Here is a 17,030-nt window from a genome sequence, read left to right as displayed (position 1 = left end):
GCATTGTGACGTTAACTAAAACAATTGCTTTTCAAAGCAGGAAGTTTGCCTCACCGTGTGCCTGGTAGTCTCCAAACACGCAATCTTTGGTCTTGTCGCGTCGAAAACGTCGACTCATCCGAAAAGATGACGCGACCCCACTCTTCTGATGTCCATGCTTCGTGCAGCTCAGCGAACTGCCGTCGTGCGTCCTTGTTTGCCGCCGTTAGTAGTGGCTTCTGCGCTGCGACGCGACTGCGAAGGCCCGCAGTACGCAGGCGACGTCGAACAGTGGTGTCCGAAACGTCCAAATCCAAGTCCTCGCGTATTGCTGGGGCTGGCAAGAAAGGGTTACGAACAGCAGCTGCAACTATGAGGGCGTCTTCATCGTCTGTGGTAGCTTTAGGGCGGGGCGCGCGGGGTGCATCCTGAATGCGACCTTCATACTTGTAGGCTTGAATTATCCTGTTCACAGTCTTCAGGGGCCTATTAACTAAAGCGCCAATATACCGCTGGGAATAACCTTTCAGGGAAAGATCGACAATTGAGCGCCGTTCATCATCGGGAACCCTAGCCATAATACGATCTGGCGACAGAATGAACGGCTGCGAAAGATGTTTGGTTGTTTTATATACGGCGTTGCATGCACAACAACTTTGAAGGGAACGAATAGACACACCCCCATAGATATACAAGTTTTTTTGTCTTGTTCTGTTCAAGCACAGATGTTTAAAGAAATCTTAAAATGCAGGATGCATGGGCTTAGAAAACAAAAATGCGGCTAGCAGACGACGAACAAGTGCATTCATGACGTCATGCGCGCGGTGGAACAATTATTTCGCGGAAGGCGTGATGCGCATGCGCAATGTTTCCAGTGATGACCGTAACGGGGCGCTGACAGCGCCGTCGGCCACGCGCTCGCGTGTTCACCCTAACAGTGCTCACCGCTGTACAAGTAGCGCATGTTCCTTCAAAAAAGTTGAGACACTCCCTTGTAAACATAAAAGACAAGCTACCAAAAGAAAAATTCCAAGGTGTTGTCTACAGCATCACATGCGCAGACTGCGATCGAAGTTACGTCGGCGAGACAGGCAATTTTCCGCAAAGACTCAAGCAACACATGTATGATGTAAGAAAGAAGCACGTAACTACAAATGCTCTGGCCGAACATGCAGAAGCGACTCGTCATGAAATAGACTGGGACAACGCAAAGATAACAGAAAAAGAAAAGGACTGGACTTCTCGGCTTTTGCTTGAATCCCTGACAATTCAGACCACCGAACACACACTTAATCGCAACGACGGCAACTTTCCCCACGTGTACACACATTGCTTACGTCACATCTTAAAGCCTACATAACCATACCATTTCCGCTTTCAACTTCATTGTGAACAAGGCTCCCGTGCGGGAGCCGAAACGTCTTATTATATTTTTTCAACTTTCGTGGTCGGTGTCCGTTTTAATTATTGTCATGTACATCGCATAGTAAGTCCTCAAAATTAAAAAAAAACTAGTTTCGGTGTAATAATAAAGCTAAAACAGCTTTTGTAGCAATAGCTACATTACGCCAGGTTTTCGCCTCTTCGCCGTCGCCACACTTTGAGCCGTGGCCGCGTGACGTCACACCACCGGCAACGTCGCCTCGTCGCGGTCGCCGCGCGGCCACCGTTCCAGCCGTTGGACGCTCGCTGCAGTTTTACCCATTGGTTGACCACAACGTCTCTGCTTTCTTAGTCTGGTGGGAAACCACTAAGTTTATTAACAACATGTCTAACTACAAGCGAAGTCTAAGCGCAGCCGGGGGTCTGTGGCTATCGCTACTCGACAAGGTTTAACCAGAGCTAAACCACAGCCAATATTTTGACGTGGTGTTTCAGCAGAAGATAAATCATTGTGACAGACGGAACGGTGCTAGCCAGGCGCGTCTTCATGGCTTTCCGGCTCTCCGAAAACGATGCCAATCCGAAGTCAGAATATACCGGCATTTCCATGGATACCAGAGCGCAGCGGCGCCAGTTTTCCCTCTTGGATATAGTGAGAAACTCTATGGTTGTCGTGATGTCACCAGGGTGCACCTGGTGAAGTCAATGGGCGCGACGATGTCGATTGGTCGAGCAAGAACCTACGACTTCTGGTTAGTCTGCTAGAGGGGACGCGCGCTCCCTGCTCTTCCTCGTCGTGTTGCTCGCTTGTGCGCACCTGCGAATCGGTGATTACAGCGCGCAACGCAAGTGCCAAATAGATCGCGTTCCAACACAGTCGTGCTAAGCGGTCTGATTAGCTGCGCAAACAGAGTGCGACAGTGTTGGCCTTTCTAGACGTGTGCGCAACACAAGGTCCATAGCGGCACGCTTCGCATTAGCACGGGCCGGCACGGCAGCAACAGCGGGTAGCCGAGAAGCGCTGAGTCGCGGCCACGGAGTGGTCGCGGCTAAGGCCCGTCCACGTTACCGGCACAGTAACTCGCCGCACGCCGTTGCTATTCGCGGGCCGCCGTTCGACGGCGGTTTTGCTCGCAAACGGCGCGATTTCTTTGCCGTAGAGAGGATGAGACCGGGGCCCATTTGTGCGGCAGCCTCACCGCCGGTCGTCGCTCGACGGCGCCGATATCGTCGCTACGCCTTTTCCGGTTCACTTCAAAGCTAAAGCGGACGGCGTTTCGGAATGAATTACCGACACTCACAAGCCGCAATATTTTCTTACCGTTGTTATCGCTCTTCGCAATAATTGTACACAAATACGAAAAATACGCTGATATTATCGGCGCCGTCGGCTGCGATGCGAGTACAGCCGAGCCGGTCGTTTCCCGTCGGTAGCCGTGCACTGCAGCTGAGCTCGACAAGTATCGGAGCTCTCGCTCATGTTAAACGTTTGACACTGAATGTCGTTTTATTGCGATAGCAATTATATGTACACTTCAACCGGATTTCTGCCGTCGGCGTCGCCGTCACCGTGAGGTTCCGTATAAAGTCCAAGGGCGATAAAGTCGTCGCCGCGTGCTGTATTCCCCCGTGCGCTATCACGGAGAGCGAACGCACGGCGGAAAGCAAACGCGACCGTCGCGCGAAAGGCCGTGGGGGTAGGGGAGGCAGGGAGGCGGGGCGACGCTACGCTCCGGCACGAAATGCGTATATTGCAACCGGGCGCAAGGGGAACTGGTCACTCAATCTCCCACGCGAAAGCAAGAAAGCGGGAAGGCAGCGCGGGAGGGAAGGGGGGGGGGGCAGCTTCTACTCTGCCAACAACTTCGTTTGTACTTTGCCCGGCTGTGGCGGCCGCCCGCACCGTCTCTTATCTCCACACGGCTCTGACCTTTGTATGCCGCTCAGTTTGTATGCCTCCGCCCCTGCGGCGGCTGCGCTTGCTGCCAGCGTTTTGACAGTCGTTGTCTGCGGTCTTTCAGTGTGATCTATTCATGTTTACTTGTGCGCGCTGACACCACGCTTGTTAATTCAGTTAGTAAGCGAATGTGTCCAAGTTTATGCAGCCGATAAAACTACTATCCCTACTCCGAATAGCTCTCTACTAATTTGCTATCGCAATTGTGCTTCGCCTTTTGGGCGAAACTGCGACATTTTTCATGAAATGTACAATTTATGCATCACTTTACCTAGCGGAAATGATTTTGCTTGGAACAGAAGCTACAGCGGATGTTTTCGTCACCGGTAGCGGAGGCGCGCAGCTTCGCGGTCGTCGATTGGCCCGTCGATCGTTCTGCGGACGGTGCGCCGGCCGAACTGCCGTCTACTTTAGACACCTCTCGCGCGGCAGACGGCACTGTGGACCGGTACGCCGTCGGTATATTTGCCGCTAGCGTGGACGTGCCTTAACCGGAAGTGGACAGTGTTTTGAGACGCGTGTTGGCGATGACGTATGTCACGTGACATTTGGAGGAGCACTCGGCGAGGAGGAGAGACCAGCTGACGAGGAGAGTAGCGAAGGAAAGAGCGAAACGAGCGATAACCGTGTTTCGATCATCAAACGCTTGCGGCTACGTGTTCGTTGTAGACTCGTGCACAACTGCAACACCACAACTTAATTTCAGCCTCTGGATGGTTTAGGGGCCCTCTAAAGGTGTACTCCTGTAGCCGTAACGCCCAGTGACCAAGCCTTCCTCTCGTCACTGATCCTTCAGTGATGAGAGGAATGGTGGTTCGTGACGACAGAAAACGTGCTACCGTATAAGTAAGGGCGGAATTTTGCCACAGCGCAGACTACAGCGAGGCTTTCTTGCTCAGTTATCGAAAAATCCGCTCCGACGGCAAGGCGGCTGGCGTAGGCAATGACACGGTCCTGATCTTTTTGACGTTGGGCGAGGACTGCACCTATGCCATTCTGTTAAAGTATCTTTTAACAATTTCTTGTTTGAAAAACAAAGGAACATGGCTATAAAACGAGGAAAGGCACGAAACATTGGTAAGTGCTAATTGCAGGTTTAAATTCTGAAGTCTTCGGAATTCTTACGAATCCGTCTATTTTAATTTCTTTAACTGCCACTCAAGCAAGTTAGCGCGACACCATAGTGCGGTTACGTAATAAATATTCAGCGTTCATCTCTTCACGGATGATTGAGTTATGTACAGAGAATTTCTAAAAATGGCAAAGACATTAGAGTCCTTTCTGACCTTGACGCCGTAACTAATTGGTGTAACGAATGTCTCATGGAAATAAATGCTAATCAATGTAAATTTATGCGCGTGTCAGGGAATACTTAAACTTTATTCTTTATCCATACATAAACCACAGCGCCATTAAGGCATTATTCGTGCGGCAAACATTAACATCGTTTCAGTACACCACATCCGAAGGCAGTGAATTCCAAGCAACAATGGTTCTTAGAAAGAAAGTCGCAGTTTCACCCGAAAGGCGAAGCATCGATTGCGCTAGCAAACTAATAGACAGCTATACGAAGGATAGTAGTTTTACCGGCCGTGTAAACTTGTAAACATAGGCATACTAACTAAATTAACACGCATGGCGTCAAACGCGCACAGGCAAACATGAACGCATCTCACTCGGTGACCACGACACTAAAACTCGCCGTCAGAACGCTGTAGCGAGTAAGCGCGGCAGCAGCAGCGGGCGAATTGACCTTCGTCCTGCCGCTCGCATCAATGCGAACTAAGCAGCGAAAACACAGCGCAGGGAAGGACTCTGCCCCCGCCGCAGATGACTTTCAAGATGAAGCGCGCGGCGTGGTACGCGGCCTCCCCCGCATGCGCGCGCCCACCGGAGCCTTGCGACCCGGTGGGCTCGCGCGATCGCTTGTGCGGCGCGGAGTGCCCCCTCCCACTTCCCCCTCCTTCGAGAGCATTGCACGCGACTTGAAGACGGGGCGCTTCCTTCCCACATCGTTCGCTTGCTTGCGGGAGACTGAGCCGCGACGGCGCGGAGTGCCCCCCCCCCCCCTCCTTCCGGAGCATTGCACGCGACTGGAAGACGGCGCGCTTCCTTCCCACATCGTTCGCTTGCGTGCGGGAGACTGAGCCGCCATTGCCGGCTCACCCTCGCACGCTTTCACTCGCACATAGAGCATACGGCACCCGGCGACGATTTTATCGCCCGTGGACTTTATACGAAACCTCACGGCGACGGGGACGGCAGAAATGCGCCTGGAGTGTCCATGTAAAGATCGCAATAAAAAAACATTCAAAGTGATCAGACCTGGAAAGGTACGGCCTAACTTTAAGTGGACTTTACGCAAGAAAACATAATGCGGGGCCTTCTCTTGAGCAGACTCCCGTATGATTATGGAAGATACAATAAAAAAATGTCGCAGTATTGCCCGAAAGGCGAAGCATCAATTGCGATAGCAAATTAGTAGACAACTATACGAAGTAAGAATATTAGTATTATCCGCCGTATAAACTTGTAAAATTCGCTTACTAAATAGGTGACCCGTAAAATGAGCAAAAGCAGGGAATTATGGGGCGCGCCATCTGCTAGCAGCTTCCGGTTCGACGGACGACGCGGCGGCATCGGCGGCATGCCCGGCGCACGTGTTGTTCTACGCGGTTTCAACTGTCAGTCGTGCGAAGGTTTCCGTCCGCTTTGTCGACCAGCAATGTCGTACCATTTGATGCAGCTGATTTCTAGGTTTCAGTTCACTCTGGGCGCGACGGTGACGAGCCAAGAAAGGCAAGGATACACTTTTATCCTTGGATACGCTCTGGTTTTCGTTTCGGCCACCTTTCTTTTTTATTACAGGTTTAGCTCTACGACATTTGCCGCTACTTGGAGGCATCGTCACTGACTGCTCTGCCTGCGGGTCAGTCAGACAGATGAAAAAGTAATCTTTATACGATAATTTATCAAGCGTATATAAGCAGATGATGACTATGGCAGCCTGGTAAATACTGCCCTGTGATCGTCGCTGCGACCGATATCGTCAGTTATGGCGCAGCTAGCGTAATTAGAAAATAAAGTGCACCTGAAGATGTTTGAAAACTGCGCGGTGTCAACGGCATTTCTTGGTCGAAACTCGAGGTTCATTTGAACTGGTAATACACCAAACATGAGGACGAATAGCAGACACGGACAAGCGCTGACTTCCAACTAATTATTTTATTGACAGACATGCCTTACATATGCATGTGAAGGAACAGATACAAAGAAATGCATATAAAAAGCATGTGTGTCAATAAAATAATAAGTTGGATGTCAGCGCTTGTCCGTGTCTGCTATTCGTCCTCGTGTTTGTTGTCGCGCTGTGTATTACCAGTATGAATAACCAACTAGCCCAGTCAACCAGCTTAATAAGTTATTTTAAGTGGCAGATAGACGTTTTCGCTTTTTTGTCAACAAGATGGGGAAATGGCCATATCGCTCATCTCAATATCCACCGTGCACAATGCGCCGATCCTATTGATAACATGCCAAACGAATCACTGACGAAGCTCGCAAAGAAATAGAATCGTGTCATTATCCCAGCCTTATAGTGTCACACAGAAGCCTCTTATCAAACTTTCATTCCTAGGACTTCGAAAGAATGGAACCACCTTCCCGGTTGGTGGTCGATACTGAAGGCAACGCGCGAAATTTTGTATCGCCATAGGAGATACCATTAGTCCAGGATGCGAATGACCTTATTTTATCTGCTGCATTGTGGTGCATGCATTTTCCTGTTGTTACATACTCCCTTGCTAATAGCCATGGTCTAGATGGTAAGAAAATAAAATTAATAGAAAATTTGTCATGTGATCCGCATTATGCACGCGAAATTACTTATTGATTTTTCTGTGTAAATATTACCTATGCCTTAAACATACACAGTTTAACAAAGAAAACACGTTTACATTTATATATTCTTCATCTTCAATTCGACTGCCTGCCGCGTCCTAAGTTATCGTAACTTATAAGTTACACTTACATTCATTCCCAATCAGCCCCAAGTGCGTCTCCCCTGTGGAATTTCAATCTGAGCGAGACGATTCGCCAGACGCGATGCTCGCGCCACGTCACAAACATCAGCAGAAACTCTTAGAGCGAAACCGAGATTCGCGACTATATTTGAATTGTGCCGCGAATTCTACGTAGCCTCTAGTTTACGAGCGATTCTACCATGCGGCGGGAGCAGTAGATGCAAGGTAGTGTCTCTGTATATGCTCACTAATACAAGGTAGACGCGGGTAAAATGTAATAATGTTACATTTAGATTCATTCCCAATCAGCCCGAAGTGCGTCTGCCCCTTGGAATTTCGATCTAAGCGAGATGATTCGCCAGACGCGATACTCGCGCTACGTCACGAACGCCAGGAGAAACTCCTAGAGCGAAACCGAGATTCGCGCCTATATTTGAATTGAGCCGCGAATCCTACGCAGCCTCCAGTTTACGAGCGATTCTACCATGCGGCGGGAGCAGTAGATGCAAGGTAGTATCTCTCTGTAAATGCTCACTAATGCAAGGTAGACGCGGGTAAAAGGTAATAGAATAAGGTTGAGCGGGCCGGATGGCTTTTTCCCGCTGAAGTGTCGCGTGTGGAAAAATTGTACGAGGGCGCTGCGAGCGAACTGGATTGGTGCGGAAACACGCTCAGCGGCATATTAATACGAAGGTTACTATGTCTCACTGATTCGTCCGTGAGCGCCGAAAACGCACTGCAGGAAAGCCAATTTAAACAATGGAACGATCTGCGCACACAATAGAATAACGGCTGCGCATCTGCGCAATCAATAGAACAACGGCGCACGCCATACGTATCGTAGAATACTACAATTCACATTCGCAGTTGTACCGATGAGAACAATGGGAAATGTAACGCCACGCTACCCAGACGAACTGTATATATCTACATTGTATTGCGCGCGACACGCAATGCATTCCCGGCCGTCACCATGGGTAGGCCGCGGGTGCAGCAGCATGGCAGAAGAGGCTGCCGTGCGCGATCGTGCCCGTAAGGCCGATCCCGTATATCGGCAACGGCAGAGCCTCTGACAGTCTACCACAGCGATCACAAGGCAAATGTAGAGCGTTCACTGTGCAAGCGTAGAGTCGTCCGTGAAAGTGTGACTGTGTGCGTGTAATCAACGGCTCCGTGATCTAAAATATAGGCTATGTAACTTAATGAAATGTGTCTTCATTCAACTTCAACGTTCAAAAAATACAATCGCAAACAAGCAATCAAATCACACATGGGTCGCATCGGGTCACTCAGCAATTCTTGGGTTCGTTGCGTGGCCGTTCGCTTTGAACTTTGACTTTGATTCAGTTTACATGGGAGAAAGCTTCGCAATCTACCACCTTTCTTTAAGGGGCTTTGATTATTAAACGTGCTTTCTCTGCGGGAGCTGAGACAGATTGCGCACACACGCTTTTAAAGTAGTGCTTTATTTCAACTGCACATGTATACTTACACCATTTAGCTATATATATATATATATATATATATATATATATATATTTTTTTTTTTTTTGAGGCACGACGTTTTCAATTTTGCTTTCATTGGGAAGTGCGTCGTCTGCTAGCGAGCGCAATTCATTGCGCGTTTATGTTGTAGAAAGTTTGTACAGTACATTTTAAATGTCTTTAGTTGCTATGGTGCGCACATGACTCTTGTTGGCCGTTACCAATGGTAATTAAGCCCGGTTAACTGCTATCTTCTGTATGGTTTTCTAAAAGTAACACACATTTCTGTCACAGTAACAATTAACCGATAAGCAACGTGAAGCTACGTAGGAAAATTGTATCGTGTTGTTTCGTGCCCCCGTCTTGTTGGTAGAATAATAAAGAGCAGGGACAATAATCGAAGAAAACACTATTATAGGGAAATACGCAAGGTTTATTAAATGCGTGGCGCGAAGAGGAGAAGTGGATGACTAAACTTCTCGGTGAATCAAAGGGTGCAGAGACATATTCACGACATATATATAATAAAAACATTATCAGATACTTAAAATGCACTAACTGAAAAAGGGAAAACTCTCGACCGTAATAAGCTTGCTTGCAAAATCAAACAAACCACCACCATATCTTTCTTCATGGTGGTGCCGTGAAATCTGCCGCACCTACCGGAAAGCGTATATGCAGGTTCTTGCACCTTTGCTGCTATTTCCACATCAATCGCCCTTTTGGAGGAGGTTGTTAAGCGGAAACACTGTGTTCGACTTCAACCTTAGACTTTGTAGCCTAAGTACTTCTATAAGCTATCCGAAACAGGCGCGCCTGAAAGCAGGCAAGGTCTAATAGCGACATTATAGCAAAGCATGAGTGTGCAAACATTTGGGTTTTCGAATAAACCGACGCGAAGCTCATCACTTCATGAACGAGCCCGGCGGAAGCACCTGCGGTCATTTTCGGCGAACGTGCGATCCGGGCTGGCGACGGCCAGGCCGCGGTGGTATTCGGGGATTGTGTCTTTGCAGGGCTTTATCGCTGGTGGCTCCAGCGAGCTCTCATTATCCCAATGACACCTGCTTCGGAGGAAAAAGGATTCCTGGGAAAGCGCCGATGGTGCCCCGGCTGTGTTAATTGTGCACTGCCAACAATTATCCACAGAAGAGGCACACTCTTAGGAGCGCGCACGGCTGCTTCGACCTAGCAACAGCCTGTGGCTGGAGACCTTGTCACGGTTAGAACTTGAGTCAACTACATTTCTAGTACACACTATAGATGGAACCAGACCCACGTGGACCAATGGGCTTTCGTAGAGAAGGAATCACGGCAATGATTACCCGCCGGGGTGGCTCAGTCAGCTAAGGCGTTGCGCTGCTGAGCACGAGGGCGCGGGATCGAATCCCGGCCCCGGCGGCCGCATTTCGATGGAGGCGAAATGCAAAAACGCCCGTGTGCTTGCGTTGTAGTGCACGTTAAAGAACCCCAGGTGGTCAAAATTAATCCGGAGCCCTCCACTACGGCGTGCCTCATAATCAGAACTGGTTTTGGCACGTAAAACCCCAGAAAGAAGAAGAAGAACGGCAATGATTAGACGCTATTATGGAGAACAGTGGTAGCGAAATTACATTACCTATGTACTTAGACTTTATCGGGGAGACTGAGAAGTAAAGACCAATGTAATCTCTACGGTTGGTCTGGCGATCTTCTTCAACGTGCCAGCAAGTGAAATGAAGTGGAAACACGTTAGTCGCATCGAATGCAATTTGTTATTCAGATCGTATTCGATTTCTGAATTCACTATTGAAAATGATCGAATAGTCTTTTATATTCGAAAGTAACGCATAAGAGCACTTTGATGTCTTGAGGGCCAGTGACCGATGCAAGTGAGGACTGTTCTCAATACTTTTGCTGCAGAGTCGCGGCTGTTGGGCAGTGGCGCTCTGGTTCCTGAGCGAATTCAGCCACGGGTGTTGGTAACTTCTACTCAAAAATTTCCTAGCTGTCATTCAATATAAATGCCCCCTTTTGGGGCAGCCTGTAAATCTACTAACTCGATTCAGGCGAGGAAATTGTTTTTGGACAGTCTCACCATGTTTGAATCCCGTTAAATCTGAGTGGTGAATGTGGTAGCACACTTAACGTTTTGAACGAACAAAGCAGATCTGCATATATCTACATCAATATTTTAAGCTGCGCAATTTGGTGCGCATTCATCTTTCGGTTCGTGCAGCTCTCACAAAGACTGGGACAAAGAGAACAAATGCAATGGACATGCGTCAATAACAACTATGTTTTCTGTTTCTTTTTTTGCAAATAATCGTATATAGATGCGTAAAACAACATCAGCAGAAGAACAGAATGATACGACATCCAAAACATTGCACATGAATGCATCATTGCCTTATCGTGGTTATCACAATATACACGTGCTAATGAGGTACCTAAACTCAACATCACTCATGGCAATGGACGGCAGGCTAACACAACCCTCTCCAGTGAAGTTGAGTTTACGTACCTCGCTAGCACATGTAAATTCTAATAACCACAATAAGGCAGTCATGCATTCATGTGCAATGTGTTGGGTCTCGTAGCTGTCTTATCTTCTGTTAATGTTGTTTTATGCACATATATACGAGCGTTCTAAGAAGACGTAAAAAAAAAAAAACATTGCAGTTTCGCTCGAAAAACACAGCATCGATTGGAATAGAAGGGTGTAAGATTGGGCTTGTTGGTAAAACATGCTTTAATGTCAGGTTAACAGCGCAAAGCCACCAGAGGGGACAGAAGCGAGAACAGAGCGCTGAACTTGCAACAGTTTATTTTATTTTCAGAAAGCATCGCTATTTATACATTATATCGGACAGACGGGCCCGCTGCATAAATGAAAGGCTGAAGGAACACAAGTACAATGTAGACAGCGCCAAACAGGGATGGCTTTCTGCCCACTGCTGCGCATGTGGATGCAGGCAAATATTCAAGAAATGTAGTATCGTCGCAATACACAGAGACCGTGTTACACGTGAGATAATCGAAGCGGGGAAAATTCTACGTTTAAAGGATGGTTGCGTCAGTACCCCCTCTGTCGCTCTCAGTGACATGGAGATCAATTTCCTCGGGCTATCACCACGTTGAATTTTGTGTGGTTTTGTCGTGGGGTTCTGCGCACGGTTGGTGTGCTATTGTGCGACTGTATAAATAGCGAAGCTTTCTGAAAAGAAAATAAACTGTTGGAAGTTGAGCGCTCTGTTCTCTCTTCTGTCCTCTCTGGTGGCCTTGCGCTGTTAACCCAACTGTAAAGATTGGAATAACAAAGTAGTGGACAGCCTACGAAGTAAGGATACTAGTTTTATCGGCCGTATCAACTTACAAGCATAGGCATACTAACTAAATTAACAAGCATGGTGTCACGCGCCCACAAGCAAACATGTGCACTTCGCACTCGACGACCGCGGAAACTCGCTGTCAAAACGCTGAAGTGAGAAAGCGCGGCAGCAGCAGCGAGCGAACTGGCCTTAGTGCTGCGTCTCGCTTCAACGCGAACTAAGCCGCGAAAACACGGCGCATGGTAGACTATGGCCCCGTCGCAGATGGCTTTCAAGATACAGCGGCCCGGGTAGCCGCTCGGGCCGCCCGAAGTAGAAGGCGTCCCCTTCCCTGCCCTCCCCCCGGATCCGTGAGCGCTGTCCGCTGCTCACGGTCGGCTGCAGCGGAAAGTGCACGATTTGCGGGTCGGCGACCGTGCTGAAGATTTGCTTGGCGAGCGGCGTCCTGCTGCGGAGTCGCTTCGGCAAAGGAACGATTGGGCCCGGCTCTGTATTGACTTAGGCAGCGACGCGCTCAGCTTAAGGAGTACAAGAGGCAAAGTTCGCAGCCTGCGCCGCGACCGCGCGATGGCATTCTGCTTCACGCTGGCGTTTCTCTCGCCGGAAAAAAGCGAGATTCGGAAAATCCTTCTTGATTGTCCGTTTTAGGACGTCCCAGAAGTACACCCCTTCCCAGCAATGCAAAAACACATGATCTAAGGTTTCAGGTTGCTTGCAAATCAAGCAGTGTGAGCCCCATGGTACAAGGAGGCCACGTTCTTCCATGAATGTTTTCACTCAAAGTTTTCCTGCGTGTAGCTTAAAAAAGAATATTTTTACCCCAGTAGGCACCTCGATATTTTTCACATGTTTGAGGACATCCTGTCCTGGTCCTCCACTGTATACCACTCTGTACAATGGCCCTGGAAATACAATGCCGCATACATCTTTATATAATGTCTTTCTCTTCACGCCACTTAGATAATCTAAAGAAAAACGCACTGAAAGAAAGCGCACACTATCGACAACTTCAGTTTCAGTTTTTGTTTTTCAGTTTCGGTTTATTATCCATTCAATACATTGATTCTGTAAAAAATACTATACAAACGAGGGTCCCAAAGTCAAAGACTGTAAAGGAACCCTCGGTTCAAATTAAAAAAAAAATGTATACAAGGCATGGGTTAAAGCAGCAAAGTTAACAACGTTGAAGGAAGACAAAAGAACGCGCAAAATACAATACAATGGTAAGATACAAAAAACCATGAAATGCCTCTATCAAGAGGCGTAATTATACAGAACAACATATTATCGGGCATGAAACTATTTACAAAAAGTAAAACACTTCAATTCATGTTTGAATGTATTTAAGGATGATGTTTGTTTAAGAGAGTGTGGTAGGCCATTCCATATTTTTATCGCTGAAAACGAGGACGTCATTTTTCCATGGTTGGTGCTACATTTAGGTAGGAGAAAGTACTTGCTTCTTTAAGAGTATTACTTCTTTAAGATAGCCGCGAATCGTTCCCGGCATAATATCGGTACTAACAATAAGTGCCGCCAAAGCGCCTCTTAACCTATGCTGGCATACCGTACGCAGAAATGGATCACGCAGATCCAGAAAAAACAAAAAATCTATTGAAAAGCTGTCGGACAAAAAGATTCTCCAAGCCCAGCCCCCTTTCCTTTACCCGCCTGAACAGATTTGTTCGGCTACATCTTTCCCAGTTAGAGTCCCAGATAAAAACGGCGAACATTCTGTGCAACCTTTGCACGTTTGCCCTTGAACAATACAACGTCTGCATGACGTACCACAATTTCGTAATGAAAAACAAGTTGCATACAGTTGCCCTTGCGAAAATCGACAGGTTGATGCCTTTCCACCTGTCTGCTTTTTGTCTTGTTTCTTTTATTTGGTTCATCCAGTATTCCTCACTATTTTTGTAACTGTCCAGGGGAACACCAAGATACTTGGTAGGGGTTTTCACCCAGCTTACATTAGCAAAGTTGTCCGGGGCAGAAGACCACTGTCCGTGCCACAAACCGAGGGACTTACGCCAGTTCACTTTACTGCCCGTCACATCACAAAACTGTTTCACAATGCGTATTGTTTCCGTTACACTTTCTCTGTTTGTACAACACACGGCGATGTCATCTGCATATGCTAGAAGCTTCGCTGCTGCGGCTGCCAAGCTATAACAGCGTATTTGGTCATTCTCAGTTATTGCCAAACACATCGTTTCTATGTAAATCGCAAACAATAGAGGACTGAGGGGGCAGCCTTGACGCACAGAACGCATGACGTTAATGGGGGCCCCCAATGATTTATTCACAATTATTCGTGTTGTGCAGTTCTGATACGCCAACGCCACTCCCTCAGTGATGATGGTACCTACATTAACGTAATCCATAATGGCAAACAAGACATCATGAGAGACACAGTCAAACGATTTCTCGGGGTCAAGCTGGAGCACTGCGACGCCGTCATAAGTAACGTCACAGCACTCGAGCACGCAGCGCATTGTGTGAATGTTCGAAAAAATTGACCTCCCTTTGATCCCACACGTTTGGTGGTCTGCGACTATTTCTTTGGTGACTCTTTGAAGTCTGGCTGCCAAAACCTTCATAAAAATCTTCTTATCGACATTGGTTAAAGATATCGGCCTATAAGATGTCACGAGCCTAAGTTTCTATGTAAATAGTAAACAAAATAGGACTGAGGGGGCATCCTTGACGCACAGAACGCATGACGTTAATGGGGGCCCCTAATAATTTATTCACAATTAAGCCTTACTCTAGAACCCAGACTCCCAACAACACACCAATAAAGACGCGCTCATCACAAGCCATGAAATTTGCACACCTTACAAACACGAACGCCTAACGTATCCAGCTCTCTCTGTATCGAGCACGCGCCATAGAGAAATGTCGTGGCGCCAACTACAAACTCGCACTTTTCTTACCTCACGCACTTTGCACTTATTCTTTCCCGACACATACCCGACACCCAAGTGTGGCTTCTGCCCTGTCCAGACAGCTGATCTCTCCCATATCATGTGGTAGTGCCCCATCAAATATCCCCCCCCCCCCCCCCCGCAACCTCAAACCATTAATGAGTAGCGTGGAGCTGTTGGAGACTGCCCTGCGCAGCTCCGATCCCACCCTGCAGGACCGAGTCCTGAGGTGGGCTGAGGAGGTAGCGGAGGCCTACCACGACTGGTAGGTAGACGTCTGGCAACAGAAGGTGCTGAGACTGGAGCACACAGACCTCCGTCTCTCCCCTCGGCCCCTCCCCTTTCTTAAAAAGGGAAATAAAAGTTCATTCATTCATTCATTCACCGCTTTGTCACTCTTAGGTATCAAGATGATATGAGCTTTACCAAAAGAAGGCGGCAAAGCTTTGTTCACATACGCAGCGTTAAAAAGGTCTGTTAACAAGGGCCACAGTTCTTTCTTAAAAGCGTGATAAAAACACGCGCTGAGACCGTCAGGTCCGAGTGATTTAACATTGTTCAAATCATTTATTGCTTTTTCGACTTGGTGTTCCCTTATATTCCATTCTAATCGGTACTTCATGTCGTCACTCAATCGCGGCATGCGACCGAGAAAAACCTTTCTAAACTCATCTACCTTGGCTTCTAGAAATGCAAACAGCGACTGGTAATGTTCTAAAAACGCTCGGCCTATGCTCGTATTAGAGAGTAATAGTTGAGCGGCTAAGCGGGCCAGCGGGCCCAGCGAACGAGCGGAGACGCCAACTGCGCATGCGCGGCCCGCTGGGACATCCAGCGTGTTCACGGAGCGCGCCGCTCGCCCGCTCATTTCGTCTCTTCAGCGGAGCGTGCGCAGCGGACGAGCGTGCGAGCGTTTTCAAGAAGCGGCAGCGAACGCGAACGTTCTTTTCGCATAATATTTCTTTTCTTTTTTCAATATTTTTCTCCTCTTTTTTTAATATTTCAAATAATATTCTTTTCGCAGTAACTTCAATTTTATTCGGCAGGTAACGCAGCAAAGTCTCTGCTTGATCGAGAGTAACTTCAACCTTGTTCAACAGATGGTGCAGCAGTACTATCCGCTGAAACGAGCGGGGCGTCGCTCAGCTATTACTCTTCTTTTCATCTTGCGCTCCGCTGTCCCTTCCGCTCCATCGCTGGGCCCGCTGGCCCGCTGAGCCGCTCAACTATTACTCTCTGTTATCGTTGACAAGTGTGCTATTCCACGAGATCTTATCGACATGATTTCGTAGACCATGAGCTTTTTCAAGTCCAAGCGCCCTTTTGGTGGGCGTCTACCCCGCTACTAATGCGTTTGCTCTTGCACGCACAATCGCACCTTGATAGCGTTCTTTGTTCAACTGCTCAACTTTTTTCTTGAATGGTTCGCATATCTTGTTTATACTTCCCTGGCCCTTTGCACTCAAGTGCTAAAAGCTGCTTAAGTATCTTTCGTAAGACTCTTACTTTCATTTCCCTCTCAAACTTTAAGCAGCTCGACCTTTCTATTGCTTTTATTTTTACCTTTTGTTTGAACCATTCCCATTTCTCTGCTATTGTTTCAGTACTTTCATCGCATACTTTCATAATGGCCTCATGTATTGCCTCTACAAATGGCTCGTCTTTTAGTAGTAAGACATTCATTTTCCACAGGTCCCAGTTAAAATATTCGCTGTTCTTCTTCATACCTATGTTACACTTCGCCAAGACGTGATCTGAGAACGACACAGGTGCAACAGAATAACTGTGACACTTTGAAATCATGTCCTGTGACATGTACAGTACTCACGGATTGAAATGTACAGTACTCACGGATTGAAATGAGGACGACGACGAAGTGTGTCTTTCATAGAACGCTTGCACCCTTGTCTCTTTTTGTTTCTCTGCAAAATCTGGGAGCTGCCGCTCCCTTGTTGCGGCAATG

Source organism: Dermacentor silvarum, chromosome 1, assembly GCF_013339745.2.
Source record: "Dermacentor silvarum isolate Dsil-2018 chromosome 1, BIME_Dsil_1.4, whole genome shotgun sequence".
Lineage (NCBI taxonomy): Eukaryota > Metazoa > Arthropoda > Arachnida > Ixodida > Ixodidae > Dermacentor > Dermacentor silvarum.
Note: the sequence above shows the minus strand (reverse complement) of the source record.